Consider the following 11,111-nt stretch of genomic DNA (forward strand, 5'->3'; position numbering starts at 1 on the left):
GCCACACAGGGGAAGTGGCAAATGCAAAGCTCTGTGGGGCAAGCCCGAGAGGCCACAGTCAGGCAGGGCAAGAAGGCCCGCTGGGTTGCATCAGCCTGAGTGCAGGGGAGGTCAGCGGGCCGGATCACAGGAGGCCTTGCAGCCTGGGTAAGGAGTTTGGCTCTTATTTGCAGATCGGAAAACCACTGGGAGGTTTTGAGCAGAGAAGCAATATGATCTGATTTATGTTTTTAAAAGGTCAAGCTGGCCACTGAGTAGAGAATGGGGGTAGAGAGGCAGAGAGAGCGGAAGGGAGGAGGGCAGGTGAGCTGTAGCAATCTTATGAGGTCCATCCGTCACCATCGTGCGCACAGGAAGGACCTGGGAGCCGGGTGAGTGCAGCGGAAACGGAGTGGGATTCCAAAGAGGTCTGGAAGGTCCAGCCAACGGGGCTTGTTCCCTCCATTTATTCCTTCAAATACCAAAATTTAAATAGTGCATTTTGTTTCATATTCACAGAAACCCAATGAGCCAAGCACCATTATCTCAGAAAACAAAACTGAGTTTTTGGAGAAACAGGGGTCTGTGCTAGGGGCACAGTGGGCAGAAGCAGACTACAGTTGCTCTGAAGCCACAGAGTTTTTTAAATCTAGAAGAGAATACCGTAAGTGCATTAAAACAAACAACAAGACCACCACAACATGCAGGGCAGGGGGTGAGAAATAACACAAGAAAAGGCTAAGTGAACTGCTGTGTCTCCCGAGGGGCAGATTCCTTCCAGCAGGGCGATCGGGGAACGTGTGTCCTGGGGGAGGTGGTATCTGAGTGGGGTGGTGAAACTGGGTACAATTTTGGTGTGGCAAAAATGGGCGAGGACTTTTTGGGGCTGATTGAAGAGCGTCCAGACAAGCATGGTTGGGTAGGAATATGGGGAAGTAAAAGGTCCTTTCAAAACCCTGTGCTTCCTGGTACAGCAGAGACGTAGGATGTATTAAGGGAAGCCAGGTACCAAAAAGGTATGTGTCACAGTCCGTGTAGGGCATTGAATGCCAGGCCACAGAGCTTAATTATATTCAATAAGAAAGAGAGTACCACTGAAAATTGCCCATTTATTCATTGATTTATTCATTCATTCAACACATCTCTTTTGGAGGGTGTTTATTATAAGCCAGATACTAAGCCAGGCACCAGGGATAAGACAGTCTTTTTTGTCAAGTCCTTACACCGATGAGCATGGGAGGGACAAATGACAGAACGATGAGCCCTGAATCTAAGTGATACGGGGAAGGATACTTTGAATGGAAGGAGCACAGAAACCGCAGAAGGCTTCCCAGAAGAGGTGACATCTGGGACAAGCAGGGTTTTAAAAGAAGACACTAGAGATCGGTGCTCCAGGAAGAGGAATGGGCCTTGGCCCAGGCACCAAGTGAGGGTGGTCATTCCAAAAATGTGAGGGGTTCTTTGAAGGCCCAGGCAAAGAATACGATTCTTCTTTGAATCTTCTGTTTCTGTGCTGAGACTTTCTACTTGTTCTTTCAGTTCAAGCATGTTATAATTGCTCATCGAAGCATTTTTATGACAGCTGTTTTAAAATTCTCATCAGACAACTCCAAAATCTCCGTCGTCTCAGTATTGGTGTCTGTTAATTACCTTTTCTCATTCTAGTTGAGACTTTTCTGGTTCTTGGTACCACAAGTGATTTCAGATTGTATCCCGGATATTTTAGGTACGATGTTCTGAGACCGTAGATCTCTTTGCAATCTCCTGTTTTTAGCAGTCCCCATTCGATACTGCCCTGGTGTGGGGGGGAGGGGGCTCTCTGTTACCACCAGGTAAGGGTGGAAACCCAGGCCACCCATTTAGCTGTCTGCGCCTGTTGAGGTGGGTGCCCCATTGTCGTTGGGCCAGACTGGGGGTTCAGGCTCCATACTATCCCTCTGTCGATACCCTGGTAACATATCATTCTTTGAGTCCTGAGGCCCCTAGCCTTCTTCGCTTTGCGTATCGGAGTCTTCTCATGGTTGTTTTGTTTATAATATCCAGACTTGTTAGACGTACTTAGCAGGAGAAGTAGGAGGAGATGTGTCTGTTTCATCTTGTATGGAACCGGAAGTTCATGCACAAAATGTGAAGGAGGAAGGGCGGATCCCTGGCCATGAGGCTGGAGTGGTAGGCAGGTTCTAGAGAGCTGTCCTCAAAGCCCTCTCACACTGTTACAAGGTATTTAGAGCCCCTCAAAGAGCTTTTGATTTTGAGAGTCAAATCTATCCACAATCACTAAATCAGAAATTAAAACTGGGAAATTTAAAATAAAAATAAAAATAAATAAAACTGGGAAAATTTTAAATTATTCAGTAATTCACTTATAAAAATGATGATTTTCTCATTAAATGAGGATATAAGGAATCCACCTTTCCATGAAAAATAATATTTTCAAAAATAAAAACACTTAGGGAGAAGAGGGACATTGTTTTACATGTTGACACGTCTCTTCAGTATCTGGCTTGATAGAAGACTCCCTACTCTCTTACATGTTTCTATGTTCAATCTGTTGTCCTATTACACGTCCCGTGGCCTCTAGGACTTTGCGGTGTCTACACTTCAGAGAGAAGAAGAGTGGAAAATGGCATTGTTTTTGCATTATTACAAAGATGGTTTTGACCCTAGAGAGCCCTTGGGAATGTTTCAAGGGCCCTCAGGGTCCTGTGGATCACACCCTGGGAACTGCAGCTCCAGAATTATCTATGGTTGTGGCTGCTGAGCACAGGAGATGTGGCTCGAATGAATGAGGAACAGAACTTTCCATCTGATTTCATTTTAATTCATTCAGATTTTAAAACCGAAACAGTATGAATTTTTTGTTGTTGTTAAATATAATCTTCCTGTTTTGGTAGGAATACATTTCGCTTTAACCCTTGAAGACTTAGCATCTGCACTGAGATGTGCCGTACGTATTAAATACATGCCAGATTTTGAGGACGTAGGGGGAAAAAAGAAAGTAAGAGACATCTCATTAAAAATTTTTTCTATTGGGCTTGTGTTGCTATGGTAATATTTTGAATCTATTGGGTTAAATAAAATGTATTTTCAAGATTAATTTCATTTGTGTGTTTGGGGTTTTTTGTTGTTGTTTGGGGGATTTGTTTGTTTTACTTTTTTAAAATGTAGTTTACTATCAATTTAAAGCTATAGGAATAGCTCATATTAGGTTTCTACCTGGCAGGACTGCTCTAGCTGAACCTGGACAATGAAGGCTTTGTATGCCAAGTGAAGTTTACTGTTTATTTTGAAGGTAATGCGGAGCCATCAAAAGGACTCTAGCAGGGCAACAGCAGCAGTAGATTTGCACTGTAGAAAGTTCGCTCTGGTGGATTGAAGGAGGAAGCAGCTAAGAGGTGATCACACTGCTGAGGATAAGGGAAAGGGGAGCCTGGAGTAAACTGGCTTAACCAGCGCTATATTGGGAAGATCAAATCAGCTGGCACTGGTTCTTGGGTATAATGATGACATATAGGATAATGTCCTTATTCTTAGGAAATGCCTGCAGAAACGTTTAAGGATAAAGTGTCTTATTATCCACAATCTACTTTTAAATCCTGTATTTGGAACCTGTACTTGGAAACCTCATATACGTACACACACTGCACATCCGTGAGAGCCTGGGGGTGGAAAGGCAAGTAGCATGTTAGAATCATTACGAAAAATATGTGTATATGGCAAGAGGAGGTTGGGAGAGAAAGCAAATGTAACATAAAATGTGAGTCACTGTGAATCTCGACAGAGTGATCTACTAAATAGGAGATCATTTTACTCTTCATTTCATCTTTCTGTATGTTTGAGATCATTCAAAATAAAAAGATGGGGGAACATGAAAAAGCAAAAACCCTCAACCCATTGATTGGATGTGAGAGAAATGGTAAAGAGCAGTCAAAAGTGATCTTTCTCATTTCTTGCCTGACGACGAAGTGGATGAGGTTGTCATTCTTGAGATGGAAACACAGGAGGAGAAACAGGACCGGGGGTGAGGGTGAGTCCCGTGTGGAAAGAGGGCACCTCGGGGACCCAATGGGCAGTGTACAAGCCAAAGTCTCTGAGAGGCAACTGTTCTAGGGATGCAGATCTGCGTGTTTTGGAGTCTAGACAGTAATTGAAGGTATTGGAGAGCACTCTGGTATCAAGGGTGTGTGGGGAAAATGAGATGAGAAAGACGTGTGAGGACAGAACCCTGGGGAACACTGAGTGTAAGGGTCCACAAGGGAGGCTGGTAGAGGGCCTCCAGGATGACCCCCAGGACTGCCTTCTTGATTTGTACCAGCATCGGTCTGTGTGACAAGGGCAGAGGTGACAGTATGTCACTCCTGATATCAGATTATAAAAGACACGGTGGCTTTCATCGTGGCCACACATGCTCATTCTTCTTGGATCACTTGCTCTGGGGGAAGCCATCTGTCATGTCATGAGCAGCACTATGCAGAGTCCACGTGGTAAAGAACTGAAACCTCCTGCCAACAGCCATGTGAGGCAGCTTGCAAGAGCTTGCTAGAAAATATTCATGGATGAATGAATGAATGAGGAATGAATGAATGAATGAATGAATGAATGAAGACTGCAATGTCATTGAGAGATCCAGAGCCAGCACAACCCAGCCAAGCAGCTCCACTCGGCTGAACTGCTCCCAAACTTCCAACCCTTAGGAAGTTATGTGAGATAACCAATGCTGTTTTAAGCTGCTAAATTTGGGGTAACTTGTTATGCCACAACAGACAACCAACTCATGGCTGATGTCTCAGTGGGAACTTAGAAGAGTGGTCAAAGAGATTGGAGAACGTTGAGGCTGGGATAACAAGAAACCAGGAAAGAGATTATTTCGTGGAGGAGGGTCTGATCTGTGCTGCCAAAACTCCACCAAGTGGAAGAGAAATGGGATTTTCAACAAAAGGGTGGTTGGCAACCTTGGCGAAAGCAGTCAGTAGAGTGTAGGAGGGCAGAAACCAGGTGATAGTAGACTGCAGAGTAAGTAATAATAAAAGCTGTAATTTTTTCCATTGTCATACTTAATTGGGAGGAAAAAAATCCTAGTGATAAGTATCATAATCCCCATTCCAGGGATGAGAAAGCCAGAGTCATGCCGCTACTACGTGGTAAACTCTGGCCCCCCTCCCCAAGTGGATTCTTAGAGTATTCTATCTAACTGTATTCATTACTCTTTCTGGGAAGAGTTCTGATAAATTCCATTTTGGTAACCTCATCCCATTTGCAGTGACGTTCTTGCATCCTTAATAATTTCGGTGTCCCAGACGGGGCTGCCCAGCGGGGAAGGATGTCCCTTTGTCTAACTCTGCCCAATTCAGCCTTCCTGCCTTAGGTGAGGCCTTGGGAAAAGAAGTGACAAATTAAAGTGAGCGCAAAGCCATTCTCCCATTCATTCCATAGTTACTTCTTGAGCTCTTTGTAAGAGCCTGAGCCCCCGGGCCAGCCTTCTGAGACGTGAAAAGGCCGCCACCAAGGAGATGTTTTACATACGGAGTCTGCACTCTATAAGCAGAAGAAAGTCTGCCTTAACTTCCTAAAGAGGGGGCCCCTACCCAAGGTTGAATAAAGCCCCACATCAACAAATGAAGCAATCAGAGTAATCACTCCGCGGTGATTAATAGCAATAACTCCTGGGTCTCGTACATGGAGCTAGAGATGTGTAGCTATTTCTAGCTCTTACAGTGTTCCGATGTCTTTGACCTTCAGTCAATCAGTTTGCTTTCCTGTGACCCACACCGCCTCCCCCCTGAGAGGTTTCCTGAGAAAGGCTTGCCCTGTCAGAAGACACCCCCCACCCCCATGCTTCCCCCCAGACCTGCTTGAGCTTTATCAAGTGACCACCTGGTGGCATGGTCAACCTTCCTGGCTTTGGACTCACAACAGGCCTCCACTGGGAGTCCAGCTCTGGCGTTATCTATGTGATTTTGAGTGGGTTACACTTTTTATCTTTATCCTCTCTAGGTTTCTCTCCTGGAAGAAGTATAGCATTACCTCAAGTACAGCAGGGAGAAAAAAAAATGTATGTAAAACTGTGACTCCAGACTTTCCTCATTCGAGGGTGGGGCAGGATTCATCTCCGAGGTGCTTGGCTCATTTGTTGAGGAAAATGCTTTGGTAAACTTGTGTGGCTAAGAAAATCAGCTGAGCACCCTCATGTTCACCCATTTCAATTTCTTCTCTGACCCCAGATCGAGAATAGCCCAGAATGGAGACATTTGTTCAAGAGAGCTAAATTTCTTTGTATAACAAAGTAACAAGAAATAGCTGACTCCAAAAGAAAAAAGAAAACAAAAGAAAAAAAGAAAAAGAAAAAGAAAAAGAAAGAAAGAAAAAAAAAAGAAGGAAAGAAAAAGAAATAGCTGACTCCGGGGTGGGGAACAGCAGAGAGATGGAAGACAAGAGAAGGTGTTTGGGGCCGGGGGTGGGGGTGGGGGGGTGGGGGTGGGGGGGGATAAAACGGCCGTAGGCAGGGCTCTGCAGGGCAGGACAGCCAGGGGAGGGAGGTGGCAAGCATGTGTGTGGTGGTTTCCAGCTGTTGCTTGCTCTAAGGGGTGCTACAGCTACCCCATCTCGTCTCCAACCTCCAGTAAAAGTCCTCCACACAAAATGGCCCTGTGTTCTTAGGGCTTCAGGGATAGAAGGGTGGAAGGAAGGAGCTCAGCTTGCTATGAGTAAGAGTGATGGTTCAAGTGAATGACATTGTCAGGAGGCAGATACAAGAGGTTGAATTCAGCCAGAACAGGAATTCATAAGGAAGAATGATCGTCCTCAGAATCCTTGAAGATGTTGGGGAGAACACAGAGATCCCACAAAGTTTGGTATGGGGACTGAGCTGTTTAGAAAAAACAAACAAACATGATCCGGGAAGACTAGTAAAAATCAAGTTATATAAGGATTAAGTGAAAGAAAGTACATAAAGCATAATTAACTCAGAGCCCAGCCTGCGATAAGCACTGAACTATGGGTAGCTTCTTATTATGATTTAGTGTGCAATTTCCTCTTTCCTTCACCCCTTTGAACTTTAAGCGCTCACCATCTACTTGAGAATTATGATAGAGTCATTCATCATTCCACAAACATGTATCAGATTCTTTCTGCGTATCAGGTAAGTTAAATAATTTCAGGCAGTGGTGATCATCATCGCTAATGTTATTCAGGTCTCAAGATGGGCCACGTACTGTGCTCCGTGCCTCACCTGGTTTACCTGGCGTGTTTCATTTGATCCTCACAACACCCCTGGGGAGAAACAGTTACTTCCCCCACTTTATAAATGATGAGGCTGAGGCACAGTAAAGTTGAGTGACTTGCTCAGACCACACAGCTAGCCAGTGGGGGGGGGGGGGGTGCAATGTTTGACCCCAGGGAGTTGGATTTCAGTGGACTGTTTTTTTTTTTAATTTTCTTTAAGATTCTTCTATCTATCTATCTATCTATCTATCTATCTATCTATCTATCTATTATCTATTTATTTGAGAGAGAGAAAGCACAAGCCAGGTGGGTGTGGGTGGGTGGGTGGGGAAGGGCAGAGGGAGAAAGAGAAGCAGATTCCCTATGGAGTGACGCGGCAGGGGCAGTGGGGCCTCCATCCCAGGACCCTGGATCATGATCTGAGCCGAAGGCAGATGTTTAACCCACTGAGTCTTCCAGGAGCCCCATTCTCCATGCTTCGCTGTTTTTGAATGCAACTGACTTGTGCCTGAGTTATAACCTACAGAAGGGGCGGGATCATCAGGGAAGGGTCCTGGGGAGGTCAACCTACAAGTACAGCCAGGATTTTCTTGCTTCCTTTCTCCTCATTCCTCCCATTCCCTTTCTAGCTCTGAGCTCTCAAGATGAGAGTGACATCGGGATCCCAACACTTATGTGTGTTCAGAGCGCCTCATCAGCTGGTTTGAGTCCTCCCTTTCTATCTGTGCCCACCACTAGCAGGGGGAAGGAGGGAAGGAAAAGAAAGAGAAGACCCATTAAAGCAACCAATAGATAATTAGAAAGTGACTATTTTGCCATAATGCAGCACAACAGCGATAAATAAATCAATCACCTGGGGGGATGGGGGATGAGTTTCCTATAATCAGCTATTAAAGGCTTGTACCACTAATTACTCTATTAATTAGAACTGTTCTCGTCCTTCCACATGTTATCAGCCTGCCAAGGCAAAGAAAACTCAGCCCCAGGGGTAGTAGATAAGAGAAGTAAGAAAGACGGAAGTAGCAGATTCAAACAGCTGGGCATGTGTGTGTTTTAAAAGCACAGTTCTTAGTGCCCGGGGCAAATCCACCTGCTAGTAGGAAAGGAACGTTTATCAAAAACCAAAGGGCTGTTGTCTTTGTTGAGCAGAAAAGGAAGAAACGATTTAATCTTTAAAGAGAAAAACCACCGTAACCACACAAGGGGATCTGTGAAGGGCAGTTCCACTGGGTGGTTCCCTGGGGCACTGGACACAGTGAGAAGCAGGCAGGCTGAGCAGAGGCAGCCTTATCAGAAGATTCAGGAGCCTGGTGCTCCCCCCCTTGAGGCTGAAGTGGGCTAAGCTCGGGCAAACTAACACATAAGGAGTTCCTACTACGTGCCAGGCACCACCCCTGTTCTTCACGTTGGCAACATCTTGTTTGATGATTTCACCGACATTCTTAGAGCGCCCCAGAGTTATTTCTGGGAGTTCTCAAAAAGGAGCCCCATGGGAGCCCTCATAGCTGTGGCCACCAGAATACGGTTGCTCAGCTCTTCCTCTCCTCTTCTGACTCTCAGTGGTCCGTGCCTCCTGCCCACCAAGAGCCTGAAAAAGCCTCTCCTCATGGAGGCTGACCTCTCCTCACGGAGGCCGGCTCAAAGGGCCCAGAAACTCACAGGTCATTCTGGAACAGCTCAAACAGGCGCTGAGCTGCCCAGCGCTCTCCGCGTCCCCAGGAGAGGTCCAGCAAGGAGGACTGTGGCCTTCAGACTCCTTCCTTCCCTTTTCCAGTGCCTCTGCTCCCATCCACCCTCCCCTAGCTACCAAACTGCCATTCCCATGCACTCAAATGAAAACTAGCAGACACAGAGTGGGGTTGTCGGAGGCAGGTGTCTCCACTAGCAACAGCCCACCAGCAGCTGTTAGGTTATCTTGTTTAATCCTTGGAACAACCGTGTGACAGCTATTATCAATCCCGTTTTTCAGAATGGGGGACCTGTGGCTCAGAGAGGTGAGATCATTTGGCCAGTCTTCCACAGGCAGTGACAAAGCACTTAGCAAGAGCTCAGTAAATATTTGCTGACAGAATTGGAAACATGGAGATGGAAGATGTCCAGTTCAGGGGGGGGACCTCGGAGCTCTCAGGGGTCCAACCGTGTGGTAAGAGGGGGCTGTCAAGTGAGACAACACTCCATAGTGACAGAAGAGCCAAAGATGGGGACTATAGAGTCAACCTCAAGGTCAATCGCTCCCTTCCCCACTCCTTCCTGCCCTAATACCTGTTGTTACACAGTTCACTTTCTACCAACAATGCATTACCCCTCCCTCCCAAAGAAAGCCTTTCAGAAATGATAAGTGGTGACACTTTCCAGCTGCATGATGGTCAGGAGGTCAATATGTGTGTGCCCTAACATTGCTTTCTCCTTTGGGGGTGAGAAGGAGGGGGAGTGGTGATGTAGGAATGGGGAAAGCCTGGGCTTGGGGGCCAGTGACCAGCCTACCGTTCCCTGCCACCTAACTAGGTGACCTCAGGCAAATAGCTTTGCATTATCTACCTTTAGTTTCTTCATATGCAAAATGGGAAATGTCAGCCGCCTACCCCCAAATGTTATTGTGAGGATTAAGTGAAGTAATACAACCCTACTATTATATATATAGAGAGAGAACTTCACAATTACAAAGTACTTCCGTATATATATCTCTGGCAACCTTCAGACGCTCAACCCTGGGTATTATGATCCTTATTTTTCAGTTGAGGAAATCAAAGACCCAGAAAGATCGAAACTCATTTGCAAACAGTGAGCAGTGCTATTGTTCAAAAGCAGGATGTCTGGGCCTACCATGTCTGACTTTCAGATCATGCAGCACCACTGCATTTGCCCCAGGGTCTCTCATCTGGAGTATGTGTCATCTTCAAAGTTTCAATTCATTCAATAAATATTGGCTGCATTTCTGCCTGGCACCAGGTACTGAGGATGCTTTGCAGAGCTCCTGGTGTGGCAGAGAAAGCAGACATCACAGAACTAAGGAACAATACAGTGTGATGAACATTATAGCAGAAGAGCAGGTGACACAGGAAGAGACCATAGGGAAATCTGAAGAGCGCGTAAGCCATAGCCTCACACAAAAATCAGGGAAGGACATTCTCAGCTCAAGGTAGGAAAGGGCATGGTGTTTAGGACCACTAAAGTATAGAGGGTAAGAGGAAAGCTACGAGAGAGGAGGCTGGAGGGTCAGCTGAGTCCAGGTTGAGGAGGCTTGGCAAGAGGGTAAAGGAGTTTGGACCTCATCCTTGGTACAATGTGGAGCTACCTAGGGTTTTAAGCAAGAAAATGATTGAAATCGTGGGAAGATTTTTTCTGGCTGGGATGTGGAGACTGGATCTGAGCCTGGCAAGACTGGAGGTGGGGAGAGCAGATAGATGGAGAAAAAGGCAGAAATCCAGGCAAGATATAATGGTGAGCTGAGCTCCAGATAGGGTCATGGGGATGGAGACTGGACAATCTTTGAAACAGATTTAGGAAGTAAAACCAAGAAGTGGTGATTGATGGGGAATGCGCATGGAGAGGGGGAAGTGAGAGGCAAGAGTCAAGGATGACATTAGCTTGTGTAATGGGTGTGTGATGGTTTCCCATATTGGATAAGGGGACTTTAGGGGTAGAGTATCTGCTTTCTGTCAGGTGTATTCTGCATGAACTTGTGCCCCAACTTTGCCAGGAACCTCTAAATCATGGCTCTCTCACCTGGAGGACGAGGAATGGATGAAAAGATCCTGCCACTTTGAGAATTCCCTTTGCCAGGCACAGAGTTGTGCACGTGGTAGCTTTATGCTGGTGGTGCATCAACAGGGAGGAGGAGAGGCGCTGAGTTCCTTTGGAGCAAAGGGATTCATCTCTCGGCCTCCTACCGTTCCCTCAAGGCAGCTTCC

The sequence above is a fragment of the Canis aureus genome, chromosome 6 (genome assembly GCF_053574225.1).
Source record: "Canis aureus isolate CA01 chromosome 6, VMU_Caureus_v.1.0, whole genome shotgun sequence".
Classification (NCBI taxonomy): domain Eukaryota; kingdom Metazoa; phylum Chordata; class Mammalia; order Carnivora; family Canidae; genus Canis; species Canis aureus.